Raw genomic sequence first — 14,537 nt, forward strand, 5'->3', positions numbered from 1 at the left:
CATCAGATGATGCCAGGCCCTACTATTAAAAACGAGACAATAGATCGCTAATACAATAGGGAAAAAAAACTGAAAAAAGCTAATAATGTAAAATAATAATGACTAGTCACTAGGTTACATGAGTAAGTAATTGATGCATAAATCCACTTCCGGGGCCCACTTGGTAGTGTTTGGGCTGAGCCTGAGTGTTGCACGTGCAGAGGCCATTTGTGGAGTTGAACGCCAGTTTCTGTGCCTGTTTGGGCGTTCAACTCTGGTTTTGGATCTTTTTCTGGCACTGGACGCCAGATTTGGGCAGAAGGCTGGCGTTGAACGCCAGTTTATGTCGTCAATTCTTGGCCAAAGTATGGACTATTATATCTTTCTGGAAAGCCTGGATGTCTACTTTCCAACGCAATTGGAAGCGCGCCATTTTGAGTTCTGTAGCTCCAGAAAATCCACTTGAGTGCAGGGAGGTCAAAATCCAACAGTATCAGCAGTCCTTTTCAACCTCTGAATCTGATTCTGCTCAAGTCCCTCAATTTCAGCCAGAAAATACCTGAAATCACAGAAAAATACACAAACTCATAGTGAAGTCCAGAAAGTGAATTTAACACAAAATCTATTAAAAACATCCCTAAAGTAACTAGATCCTACTAAAAACATACTAAAAACAATGTCAAAAAGCGTATAAATTATCCGCTCATCACAACACCAAACTTAAATTGTTGCTTGTCCCCAAGCAACTGAAATCAAAATAGGATAAAAAGAATAGAATATACTATAAATTCCAAACTATCAATGAAACAGAGCTTCAATCATATGAGCGGGACTTATAGCTTTTTGCCTCTGAATAGTTTTGGCATCTCACTTTATCCATTGAGGTCAGAATGATTGGCATCTATAGAACTTCAGATTTCGAATAGTGTTATTGACTCTCTTAGTTCAGTATGATGATTCTTGAACATAGTTCTTTATGAGTCTTGGCCGTGGCCTAAGCACTTTGTTTCCAGTATTACCACGGATACATAAATGCCACAGACACATAATTGGGTGAACTTTTCAGATTGTGATCAGCTTTGCTAAAGTCCCCAATTAGAGGTGTCCAGGGTTCTTAAGCACACTCTTTTTTTTTTTTGCTTTGGACCTGACTTTAACCGCTCAGTCTCAAGTTTTCACTTGACACCTACACGCCACAAGCACATGGTTAGGGACAGCTTGGTTTAGCCGCTTAGACCAGGATTTTATTCCTTTAGGCCTCCTATCCACTGATGCTCAAAGCCTTGGGATCCTTTTAATTGCCCTTGCCTTTTGGTTTTAAGGGTTATTGGCTTTTGCTCTTGCCTCTTGGTTTTAAGAGCTTTGGCTTTTTCTGCTTGCTTTTTCTTTTTCTTTCTATTTATTTATTTATTTTTTTTTCTGCAAGCTTTGTTCTTTGCTGCTTTTTCTTGCTTCAAGAATCATTTTTATGATTTTTCAGATTATCAAATAACATGTCTCCTAGTCATCATTCTTTCAAGAGCCAACATATTTAACATTCTTAAACAACAACTTCAAAAGACATATGCACTGTTCAAGCATACATTCAGAAAACAAGAAGCATTGTCACCACATCAATATAATTAAACTAAGTTCAAGGATAAATTCGAAATTTATGTACTTCTTGTTCTTTAAATTAAAACAATTTTATTTAAGAGAGGCGATGAATTCATAGGACATTCATAACTTTAAGACAAAGTTACTACTACTAATGATCATGTAATGAAGACACAAACATAGATAAGCACATAACATAGAAAACGAAAAACAGAGAAAGTAAGAACAAGGAATGAGTCCACCTTAGTGATGTCCTTGAGCTCTTCTATGTCTCTTCCTTGTCTTTGCTGCTCTCCTTCATTGCTTTTAGATCTTCTCTGATTTCATGAAGGATGATGGAGTGCTCTTGATGTTCCACCTTAGTTGCTTCCAATAATTGTGTGGAAGAAAATGTATCCTCTGAGGTATCTCAGGGATCTCTTGATTTGCAGTCAAATGTTCTACCACTGAGCTATAGACCCTTGATGGAAGCTTTTGTCTTCCCTTTCCTCTTTCTAGAGGCTTCTCTGGCCTTAGGTGCCATCAATGGTTATGGAAAAAAACAAAAAAGCTATGCTTTTACCACACCAAACTTAGAATGTTGCTCGCCCTCGAGCAAAAGAAGAAAGAATAGTAGAAGAAGAGGATATGGAGGAGATGGATGGCTGTGTGTATTCGGCCATATGGGTGGGATTGGGTGGGGAAGAGATGTTGAATTTTTGAAGGTAAGTGGGTGTATGGGTGTGAGTGGTAAATGGAAGACAGAAGGATGAGTGTTTATTGGGAATAGATGATGATTGAGAAGAGGGAAGAGAGTGAGTGAAGGTAGGTGGGGATCCTGTGGGGTCCACAGATCCTGAGGTGATCCTGTGAGGTCCACAGATCTTGAGGTGTCAAGGCATTTACATCCCTGCACCAAGTTAGGCATGCAAAATGCCCTTGCACACAACTCTGGGCGTTCAGCGCCAGGTTGGTGCCCATTTTGGGCGTTCAACGCCCATTTGCTGCCATTTCTGGCATTGAACGCCAGAACCATGCTTGTTCTGGGCGTTCAGCGCCAGGATGCTCCCATTCTGGGCGTTCAGCGCCAGAACTATGCTCTGTTCTGGCGTTTGAACGCCAGACAGATGCTCTTCTAGGGTGTGATTTTTCTTCTGTTGTTTTTTATTCCGTTTTGAATTTTTTGTTTATTTTGTGACTCCACATGATCATGAACCTAAGAAAACATGAAAAACAATAAAAATAAGAATTAGATAAACATTGGTTGCCTCCCAACAAGCGCTTCTTTAATGTCAATAGCTTGACAGTGGCTCTCATGGAGCCTCACAGATGTGCAGAGCTTTGTTGAGACTCTCCAACACCAAACTTAGAGTTTGGATATGAGAGTTCAACACCAACTTAGAGTTGGTTGTGGCCTCCAACACCAAACTTAGAGTTTGACTGTGGGGGCTCTGGTTGACTCTGCTTGGAGAGAAGCTTTTTCTGCTTCCTCCCATGGTTGCAGAGGGAGATCCTTGAGTTTTAAACACAAGGGAGTTCTCATTCCATTGAAGGACTATTTCACCTCTGTCAACATCAATCACAGCTCTTGCTGTGGCCAGGAAAGGTCTTCCTAGGATGATGGATTCATCCTCTTCCTTTCCAGTATCCAGGACTATGAAATCAGCAGGGATGTAAAGGCCCTCAACCTTTACTAACACGTCGTCTACTTGTCCATAAGCCTGTCTTCTTGAGCTGTCTGCCATCTCTAATGAGATTTTAGCAGCTTGCACCTCATGGATTCCCAGTTTCTCTATTACAGAGAGGGGCATGAGGTTTATTCCTGAACCAAGGTCACACAGAGCCTTAAAGATCATGGTGCCTATGGTACAGGATATTATGAACTTTCCAGGATCCTGTCTCTTCTGAGGCAATGTCAGTTGATCCAGATCACTTAGTTCATTGATGAACAAGGGAGGTTCAACTTCCCAAGCATCAATGCCAAATAATTTGGCGTTCAGCTTCATGATTGCACCAAGAAACTTGGCAGTTTGCTCTTCAGTGACATCCTCATTCTCTTCAGAAGAGGAATACTCATCAGAGCTCATGAAGGGCATAAGGAGGTCCAATGGAATCTCTATGGTCTCTAGATGAGCCTCAGAGTCCTTTGGTTCCCCAGAGGGAATCTCCTTATTGATCACTAGACGTCCCAGGAGGTCCTCCTCCTTGGGATTCACGTCCTCTCCTCTCCTCAGAGGTTCGGCCATGGCGCTTATGTCAATGGCCTTGCACTCTCCTTTTGGGTTCTCTTCTGTATTGCTTGGGAGAGTACTAGGAGGGATTTCAGTGATCCTTTTACTCAGCTGGCCCACTTGTGCTTCCAGATTTCTAATGGAATACCTTGTTTCATTCATGAAACTTACAGTGGCCTTAGATAGATCAGAGACTAGATTTGCTAAATTAGAAGCATTTTGTTCAGAGTTCTCTGTCTGTTGCTGAGTTGATGATGGAAAAGGTTTGCTATTGCTAAACCTGTTTCTTCCACCATTATTAAAGCCTTGTTGAGGCTTTTGATCCTTCCATGAGAAATTTGGATGATTTCTCCATGTTGAGTTATAGGTGTTTCCATAAGGTTCACCTAAGTAATTTACCTCTGCTATTGCAGGGTTCTCAGGATCATAAGCTTCTTCTTCAGAAGATGCCTCTTGAGTACTGTTGGATGCAGCTTGCATTCCATGCAGACTCTGAGAAATCATATTGACTTGCTGAGTCAATATTTTATTCTGAGCCAATATGGCATTCAGAGTATCAACCTCAAGAACTCCCTTCTTCATAGGCGTCCCATTATTCACAGGATTCCTTTCAGGAGTGTACATGAACTGGTTATTAGCAACCATGTTAATGAGTTCTTGAGCTTCTGCAGGCGTTTTCTTTAGGTGAATGGATCCGCCTGCAGAAGTGTCCAATGACATCTTAGATAACTCAGACAGACCATCATAGAATATATCCAGGATGGTCCATTCTGAAAGCATGTCAGAGGGACACTTTTGGTCAACTGTTTGTATCTTTCCCAAGCTTCATAGAGAGATTCACCTTTTTTTTGTTTGAAGGTTTGAACATCCGCTCTAAGCTTGCTCAGCTTTTGAGGAGGAAAGTACTTGGCTAAGAAAGCTGTGACCAGCTTATCCCAAGAGTTCAGGCTGTTTTTTGGTTGAGAATCCAACCATAATCTAGCTCTGTCTCTTACAGCAAAAGGGAAAAGCATGAGCCTGTAGACTTCAGGATCTACTCCATTAGTCTTAACAGTATCACATATCTGCAAGAATTCAGTTAAGAACTGAAAAGGATCTTCAGATGGAAGTCCATGAAACTTGCAGTTCTGCTGCATCAGAGAAACTAATTGAGGTTTCAGCTCAAAGTTGTTTGCTCCAATGGCAGGAATGGAGATGCTTCTTCCATGTAAATTGGAATTAGGTGCAGTAAAGTCACCAAGCATTCTCCTTTCATTATTATTATTTTCGCCTGCCATCTCCTCTGCCTGTTCGAAAATTTCTGAAAGGTTATCTCTGGATTGTTGTATTTTAGCTTTTCTTAATTTTCTCTTCAGAGTTCTTTCAGGTTCTGGATCTGCTTCCACAAGAATGTTCTTATCCTTGCTCCTGCTCATATGACAAGGAAGAATGGCCAGAAAAATGATAATAATAATAGAGATCCTTTATACCACAGTATAGGGATCCCTTTGTAAGTAGAAGAAGAGGAGGAGATAAAGGATGTGATGTAAAGGAAGAAACACAACTGTGAGGATTGGAATGTGAGATGAGATGTTAGGATATGAATGAATAAATAGAATGAGATGGGGGAGGAATAATTTTCGAAAATTATTTTGAAAAAGAGTTAGTGATTTTTGAAAATAGTTTTTGAAAAAGGTTAGTATTTTTTTCGAAATTTTTTTTTTTAAAATAAAAAAATAATTAGTTAATAAAAAAGAAATTTTTGAAAAAGAGGGAAGATATTTTCGAAAATTGAGAGAGAGAGAGTTAGTTAGGTGGTTTTGAAAAAGATAAGAAACAAACAAAAAGTTAGTTAGTTAGTTGAAACAAATTTTGAAAAGATAAGAAGTTAGGAAGTTAGAAAAGATATTTTGAAAAGATATTTTTGAAAAAGAAGGAAGATATTTTCGAAAATGAGAGAGAGAGAGTTAGTTAGGAGGTTTTGAAAAAGTTAAGAAACAAACAAAAAGTTAGTTAGTTAGTTGAAACAAATTTTGAAAATATAGGAAGTTGGGAAGTTAGAGAAGATATTTTGAAATCAAATTTTGAAAAAGATAAGATAAGAAGATATATATTTTTTTTTTTTTTGAAAAAGATATGATAGAAATTAGTTTTTGAAAAAGATTTGATTTTTAAAATCACAATTAATGACTTGATTCATAAGAAATCACAAGATATGATTCTAGAACTTAAAGTTTGAATCTTTCTTAACAAGCAAGTAACAAACTTCAAATTTTTGAATCAAAACATTAATTGTTTATGTTATTTTCGAAAATTTAATACAAAAATAAGAAAAAGATTTTTGAAAAATATTTTTGGAATTTTCGAAAATAACTTAAGAATTTTGAAAAAGATTTGATTTTTGAAAAAGATTTTGAAAAAGATAAGATTTTCAAATTGAAAATTTGATTTGACTCATAAGAAACAATTTGATTTTAAAAATTTTTGAAAAAGTCAATCCAAATTTTCGAATTTGAGGAGAGAAAAAGGGAAAGATATTTTTTTGATTTTTGAATTTTTATGATGCAAGAGAAAAAAACACTAAAAGGATGCAATGCATGAAATTTTTAGATCAAAACAATGAATGCATGCATGAATGCTATGAATGTCAAGATGAACACCAAGAACACTATGAACATCAAAAACATATTTTTGAAAAATTTTTAATGCAAAGAAAACATGCAAGACACCAAACTTAGAATTCTTTAATGCTTACGCACTAAGAATTCAAGAATGCATATGATAAACATGAAAAGACACAAAACAAAAAATCATCAAGATCAAACAAGAAGACTTACCAAGAACAACTTGAAGATCATGAAGAACACTATGAATGCATGAATTTTCGAAATATGCAAGATGCATATGCAAGTGACACCAAACTTATAATGTGACTCAAGATTTAAACAAGAAACATGAAATATTTTTGATTTTTTTTTATTTTATGATTTTTTTGGATTTTTAACTTATATTTTTCGAAAATTATTTAGAAAAAAGAAAAAAAAGGATTCCAAAATTTTTAATATGAATTCCAGGAATCTTATGCTCTTTAGTCTAAAGCTCCAATCAAAGGGTCAGGCATGGCTTAATAGCCAGCCAAGCTTTAGTATGCAATTACATCCATTGAGGTGATTAGTTGAAGACCAATCCCAAAGGGGTTTGGATATGGCTTTACAGCCAGACAGGATTCAACATGTTACCAAGAAACACTAGAATTCATTCTTAAAAATTTTGAAGCCATAGAATAATTTATTTTTGAAAACAATTTTTTATTTATTTTTTTTTCGAAACAGATGAGAAATTTTTGAAAAATTTTTGAAAAGAAAATAAAAAGAAAATTACCTAATCTGAGCAACAAGATGAACCGTCAATTGTCCAAACTCAAACAATCTCCGGCAACGGCGCCAAAAACTTGGTGCACGAAATTGTGTTCCATGTTCTTTGTACTCGTGTGAGAGTAACAATATATAATTGTATTGAATCCTCATTGTGGCTCTTATGTGTGGACACAACTCCGTTCAACTAACCAGCAAGTGCACTGGGTCGTCCAAGTAATACCTTACGTGAGTAAGGGTCGAATCCCACGGAGATTGTTGGTATGAAGCAAGCTATGGTCACCTTGTAAATCTCAGTCAGGCGGATATAAAAATAATTATGGAGTTTTCGAATAATAAATAAAAGAATATGGATAGAGGTACTTATGTAAATCATTGGTAGGAATTTCAGATAAGCGAATGGAGATGCTTTTCGTTCCTCTGAACCTCTGCTTTCCTGCTATCTTCATCCAATCAGTCTTACTCCTTTCCATGGCTGGCTTTATGTGATACATCACCACTGTCAATGGCTACTTTTGGTCATCTCACGGGAAAATGATCCAATGCCCTGTCACGGCACGGCTAATCGTCTGGAGGCATCACCCTTGTCAATGGCTTCATCTTATCCTCTCAGTGAATAATATGCTCACGCACCCTGTCACGGCACGGATATTCATCTGTCGGTTCTCGATCATGCTGGAATAGGATTTACTATCCTTTTGCGTCTGTCACTAATGCCCAGCACTCGCGAGTTAGGAGCTCGTCACAGTCATTCAATCATTGAATCCTACTCGGAATACCACAGACAAGGTTTAGACCTTCCGGATTCTCTTGAATGCCGCCATCATTCTAGCTTACGCCACGAAGATTCTGGTTAGGAGATCTAAGAGATACTCATTCTAGCTTAATTCATGTAGAACAGAAGTGTTTGTCAGGCACGCGTTCATAAGGGAGAAGGATGATGAGCGTCACACATAATCATCACCTTCATCACGTTCTTGGGTGCGAATGGATATCTTAGAAGAGAAATAAGAAGAATTGAATAGAAAACAGTAGTACTTTGCATTAATCTTTGAGGAACAGCAGAGCTCCACACCTTAATCTATGTAGTGTGGAAACTCTACCGTATGAAAATACATAAGTGAAGGTCCAGGCATGGCCGAGATGGCCAGCCCCCTAAAACGTGATCAATAGTCTCCTAAGATGAACAATGGAATAAAACTGAGACCAAAGATGCCTAATACAATAGTAAAAGGTCCTATTTATAATAGACTAGTCACTAGGGTTTACATGAGTAAGTAATTGATGCATAAATCCACTTCCGGGGCCCACTTGGTATGTGTTTGGGCTGAGCCTGAGTGTTGCACGTGCAGAGGCCATTTGTGGAGTTGAACGCCAGTTTCTGTGCCAGTTTGGGCGTTCAACTGTGGTTTTGGATCTTTCTCTGGCGCTGGACGCCAGATTTGGGCAGAAGGCTGGCGTTGAACGCCAGTTTACGTCGTCAATTCTTGGCCAAAGTATAGACTATTATATATTTCTGGAAAGCCCTGGATGTCTACTGTCCAACTCAATTGGAAGCGCGCCATTTCGAGTTCTGTAGCTCCAGAAAATCCACTTTGAGTGCAGGGAGGTCAGAATCCAACAGCATCAGCAGTCCTTTTTCAACCTCTAAATCTGATTTCTGCTCAAGTCCCTCAATTTCAGCCAGAAAATACCTGAAATCATAGAAAAACACACAAACTCATAGTGAAGTCCAGAAATGTGAATTTAACACAAAATCTATTAAAAACATCCCTAAAAGTAACTAGATCCTACTAAAAACATACTAAAAACAATGTCAAAAAGCGTATAAATTATCCGCTCATCAACACCAAACATAGAATCTTGGTGTGTCACTTTCATGTAAAATTGATGCAATCATCCATGAAGATGGAAAACAGTTTGTTGTAGGGCAACACCAAACTTAGAATGTAACCATATGCCAATTTATTGAAATTTAAACAAAGCAAGGAAAAGAAATGTACCTACTGTCTACCTGTTCTTTACTTTCTTCCTCTTCTTCCAATTTGTTAAGAGAAATGACTTCAAAGGAGGAGAAGATTCAGCTATTACCCCCTGTCTTGGTCTCTCCTCAGCAAGCTTTCTTTTGCAATTGGCTTGATTGATCTTGCTTGCTGGATAAGGAACAGGATTGCTTGGAGTTGACCTTCTTTTCTTCATGAATATTGTCTTTTGTAGCTTGGTCACAATCCTCTTCTTGGTGCTTTTGTTAATTGCCTTCACTTACTTGAATTTACGACTTGGTTGTTGTGTGATTATTGGAGTTTTGTCTTCATCAAGAGTCTCTTGCAATGGTGGTTCTGTGGATTCTTCCTTCATGTACTTCTCTGCTTCACTTGAGTTTGGAATTCTTTGGTTATCTTTCTCACTTTCTTGCTCTTCCACTTCCTCCCTTGCACCCAACATTTGACTTAATAGCTTTTTCATTGAGGAGGTTTGTTGCTCTTCCCAATATTTCTTCATCTCTTCTTCATATTTTTCAATCACAGATTCAATTGTCGAGAGTTTTTGGTTCAGGGAAATTTGTGAGAGTTGTGATTCTTCATGTTCCTTTGTCATCTCAAGTGTAGTTTCATTTTTAACCACCTCATTCTTCATTGAAAGTTCACTTGATGCAGTAGCCTCCTCATCTTGCTCTTCCACTTTATCCTTCACATCCATCAATTGGTCTTCATCCTTACTGTTTGATGGTTCTAAGTTTTTCCTTATGTTCTCCAGGTGCTCATTCGTCCTCTGACGGATGATTTCTTCCCTTTTCCAGGCTTTCATTGTCTCCTCCTCATATTTTTTGAACATGGACTCAAGCTCTGAAAGCCTTGAGTGGTTCATGGAAGTTTGTGTGGGTGGTGAGTTTTGAAAGGGGCTTTCGGTTGAAGTATGGTCAAGTGATGATATCTTTGGATGAATATCATATGGAGCACTAGAATTCCCTTCCCAGCCACCATTAGAATCATGACTTGCATCATTTTGTGGTGGAGGGAAATATCCCATATGATTTTCTTTCTCATCTTGTGGTTCTGAAGCATAGCTCCATGAATTGGAGTGCCCAGAATTTGAAGTTTCTTGGTGATATTCCCAACCACCATTAGAGATTGGTGATGGTGGGTGATATCCCATAAAATTTTGTTTGACCATAAGATGAGTTGAACTCCATTTGTATTTTGTAAACATCAATGAAATTTGAAATTCATGTCATAGAGAAAGAATTTCTTAGTGAGGCAATAACTCAAACACCTTGGTTTCAATTTAAAACAGAAAACAAAAATAAAGAAAATGCTTGATCTAGACTTCTCACCCACTTAATCATTGTTGATCTAAATCAATCCCCGGCAACGGCGCCAAAAACATGATGTGCGGAAAACGATCCGACACAAAACTCACCGGCAAGTGCACCGGGTCGCATCAAGTAATAAAACTCACGTGAGTGAGGTCGATCCCACAGGGATTGATGGATCAAGCAACTTTAGTGGATGATTAGTTTAGTCAAGCTAACATTTGAGTGATAATTGATGCAGCAGAAAGTAAATGACAAGGAAAATTAAAGTGCAGAAAGTAGATTGGACAGTAACTTAAAGAACAAGAAAGTAAAATAGCTGAAACTTAAATTGCAAGAAATGTAAATTGCATTAAATGTAAAGGGGAGTGGGTGCTGGAAATTAAAGAGAGCAATAGATCAAAGCTTAGAGAAAATTTAACTTGCAGGAAAAGTAAATCAGATCATGAACAGAAATGTAAAAATGCAGAGCACTTGCAGAAGAATTAAATTGCTTGAAAGTAAATTGAATTCAGTGAGAACAGAAAGCAATGAGAATCAAAGATCAAAATCAAGTTCAATGTAAATTAGATTGTAAACTTGCAGCAAAGGAACTTGTAGTAGAGGAGAAATTAAAATTGCAGAAGAAGAAAACAGAGAGAATTCTCAAGGTGAGATTGAAACAGAATTTCTTCAATTCTCAACCCAAGATTCAAAACAAAAAAAAAAACTAAAGAGAGAGAGAGTTCTGTATTCCTAATGCTCCCTAGTGGAGCTCGCTTCCCCCAATAAAATGAAACAGATGCCTATTTATAGGCATTTTTACAAAATAAAAATGAAATCCAAAACAAATTACAATTGAAATGAAATTTCTATTCTAACTATCTCTTGTGCCTTTGAGTGGTGTCAATTGGGCCCTTGCTCTTGATGGAATTGGGTTGACAAAAGCCTCTGTTGATTGCTCTTGGAGTTGGAGAGAAACCCATTGTGAACCGGGCCATGAATCATAAAAGTTTGAGTAAAAGTTTGAGGCAAACTTTTACTCAAACTTTTTATACCAGTTGCCCTTATTTGCTGCTACCAACGTTTGGGCTAAAGTTTGAGGTCAAACTTTTAGCCAAACGTTGGGCCTTCTTGCATGCATGTTGGGGTACTACTTTATCTGCTTGTCAACGTTGCAGATTTTATGCCCACTATAGACTATTATATATGGTTAGAAAGCGCTGAATGTCAGCTTTCTAACCCAATTGGAATCACCTCAATTGGACATCTACAACTCAAGTTATGCTCATTTGAAGAGGACAAGGTCGCTGGCCTTGGTGTGCAGCGTTTGAGGTTAAGTTTGCCTCAAACGTGGTCGAAAATGCCAGTTCTGGAGGCTCAAACATATTATCCACCCCATACTATTATACATTTTTGGAAAGCCCTGAATGTCTACTTTCCAATGCCGTTGGAAGCGCATCATTTGGAGCTCTAAAGCTCGAGTTATACTCCGTCGAAGGTGCAGAGGTCAGTTGGCCTCACTGCAGGTTGCCACCATGTTCATTTATGCTCATTGTGGGGCAGTTTTCTCCCTCAATTTTAGTGTCCACCATGCAGTGCCATATATGTTTGGAAAATTCTCGATTCCTACTTTCCATTGCTTTTTGAATCACCTCATTTGGAGCTCTGTAGCTCAAGTTATTCTTGTTGGAAGTATACCCCTTCAGGCTGTGAGGCGCCAACGTTTGCCAAAAAGATTGAGGCAAATGTTGGCGCAAGCTTTTTCCTCCAGGGTGTTTGTTTTGTGATGCCAACGTTTGCCAAAAAGTTTGAGGCAAACGTTGGCTCAAGCTTTTCTCCCAAAAGTTTGAGCTAAAGTTTGAGGCAAACTTTAGCTCAAGCTTTTTGTCCTCTCTTGCTCTTTGTTTTGAGCCACGCTTTTCTTCCTTTGGGCCACGCTTCTCTTCCTTGATTTGGTCATCGGTCACGCTTTTAGAAACGTGGCCTAAGCCTCCAAAGTGTGCTCCAACTTCAAAGTGTGCCCAAAATTCCTCTTTTCTTCTTTTTAGCTTATTTTGTGCTCTTTTTGCTTCTTTTTCTTCTTATTTCCTACAAAGTTTATCAAATCAAAAGATCAAAGAAATATACCATTTAAGCACCAAAGAATGCAATATTTAAGCACTAATCATAAATTTCTTGTATGAAAAAGCATAGAAAAATATGACATGGTGACATGTCATCACAACACCAAACTTAAACCTTGCTTGTCCCCAAGCAAGAAAAGAATCATGCAATAAAGATTGACAATCCAAGGCAAGAAGAGTAGCAACTCAATGTTCATGGTAAGCTAGTTTTCTAAGCATGCTATAATCACAAAAGAAATGTAAATGATTGATGCTTCCATCTAGCTCAATTTATGAAATCTTTCTCTTATATTTCTTCCTTGAAACAAGCTTTTGATTTTCTTATTTAGCTTCTCCTTTTGGGTGCTTTTGCCCCATGAGTTGATAACAAAGCTACGACTTCTAAATGCTTTGTTTTCAAGTATTACCACTTGATACATAAGCACCACAAGCATTTGATTAGAGGACTTCATTAAGCTCATTTTTTTCTTTTCTTTTCTTGACTCTCTAATCATTGATGCTCAGAGCCTTGAGCTTTGAGGGAGTGCTTTTGCACTTTGAGCCTAACCTTGACTTCTAAGTGTTTTGTTTTCAAGCATTTGGCTTGATACATAAACACCACAAGCACTTAACAATTAAATTGCCATTGGTACTCAGAGCCTTCAGCTTTCTCATTCTTTCCCTTTTTCTTTTCTTGCTCTTTTTGCTTTTTCTTTCAAGGTTTTCATGATTTTCAAAAGATTTCACAAGATGTCCTATATGAAAACTTCAATTAAATAAAATCCAATGCAATTAAGCAACAATCAAACATACTAGCTTTCCAATACTTTTATGCACATGCTAAAATCTTCTTTAATGCCTTGTTTGTTTATGATCATGATACTTTGTTGCTTTTGAATTCACAAAACTCAAGTTGGTAATCATAATGACACAGCACCATGTTGCAAATCAAGATTCAAGTTATGCTTTATTCATACACACATGTAAACAGAAAGGATGAAGACAATCATGCAATTTAAGTGCTGGAAATAAATGAGAGGAAAAGGAACTCTTCAACCTTGTAGTTAATCTTTCGTCATTGTTGTCCTTTTTTCCTCTATTCTTCCTCTTTCCCTTGCCAACTCAGAATGCTTGCTCATCCTCAAGCAACGATTAGAATAATGGCTATGGGGCTAAGATGGATCATGAATGTCTTACACAATGAAATGTTAGCAATACATGTGTTTCAAACAAGCAAAATTAAAGATAACAATCAAGGCACAAGAGACAGAGGCATTATTATTGCATATATAAGAAGGTGTGCACAATACATTGCATAAAGAATAAGTGGCACACCAAACTTAGTGTGACACTTTCACTTAGAATTAATGCAAGTATCTTGTAAGGATTAGAACCAAATTTTGTTGCATAGCAACACCAAACTTAGAATGCAACCACATGTCAATTTATTTGAACTAAAACTAAACAAAAGAAACTGTTATATGTTAAATACAATCACCAAATGAAGAGTCTGTTATGAATAAGGATGTCTTGGTGATGTATTAACAGAAACAGTTAATGAAGGAAAGCATTAAAAACAAGTAAATAAATGAAACAAAGAGAAAACAAAAATTATCCAACTAAGAAGAAAAATAACACTGTAAAAGGCAATATGATTATGCAGACAAGTGATGTTGCTGGATTGATTTGCATAGAAAAATAGGTGGCACACCAAACTTAGAATCTTGATGTGTCACTTTCATGTAAAATTGATGCAATCATCCATGAAGATGGAAAACAGTTTGTTGCAGGGCAACACCAAACTTAGAATGTAACCATATGCCAATTTATTGAAATTTAAACAAAGCAAGGAAAAGAAATGTACCTACTGTCTACCTGTTCTTTACTTTCTTCCTCTTCTTCCAATTTGTTAAGAGAAATGACTTCAAAGGAGGAGAAGATTCAGCTATTACCCCCTGTCTTGGTCTCTCCTCAGCAAGCTTTCTTTTGCAATTGGCTTGAT

The sequence above is a fragment of the Arachis hypogaea genome, chromosome 19, assembly GCF_003086295.3.
Source record: "Arachis hypogaea cultivar Tifrunner chromosome 19, arahy.Tifrunner.gnm2.J5K5, whole genome shotgun sequence".
Lineage (NCBI taxonomy): Eukaryota > Viridiplantae > Streptophyta > Magnoliopsida > Fabales > Fabaceae > Arachis > Arachis hypogaea.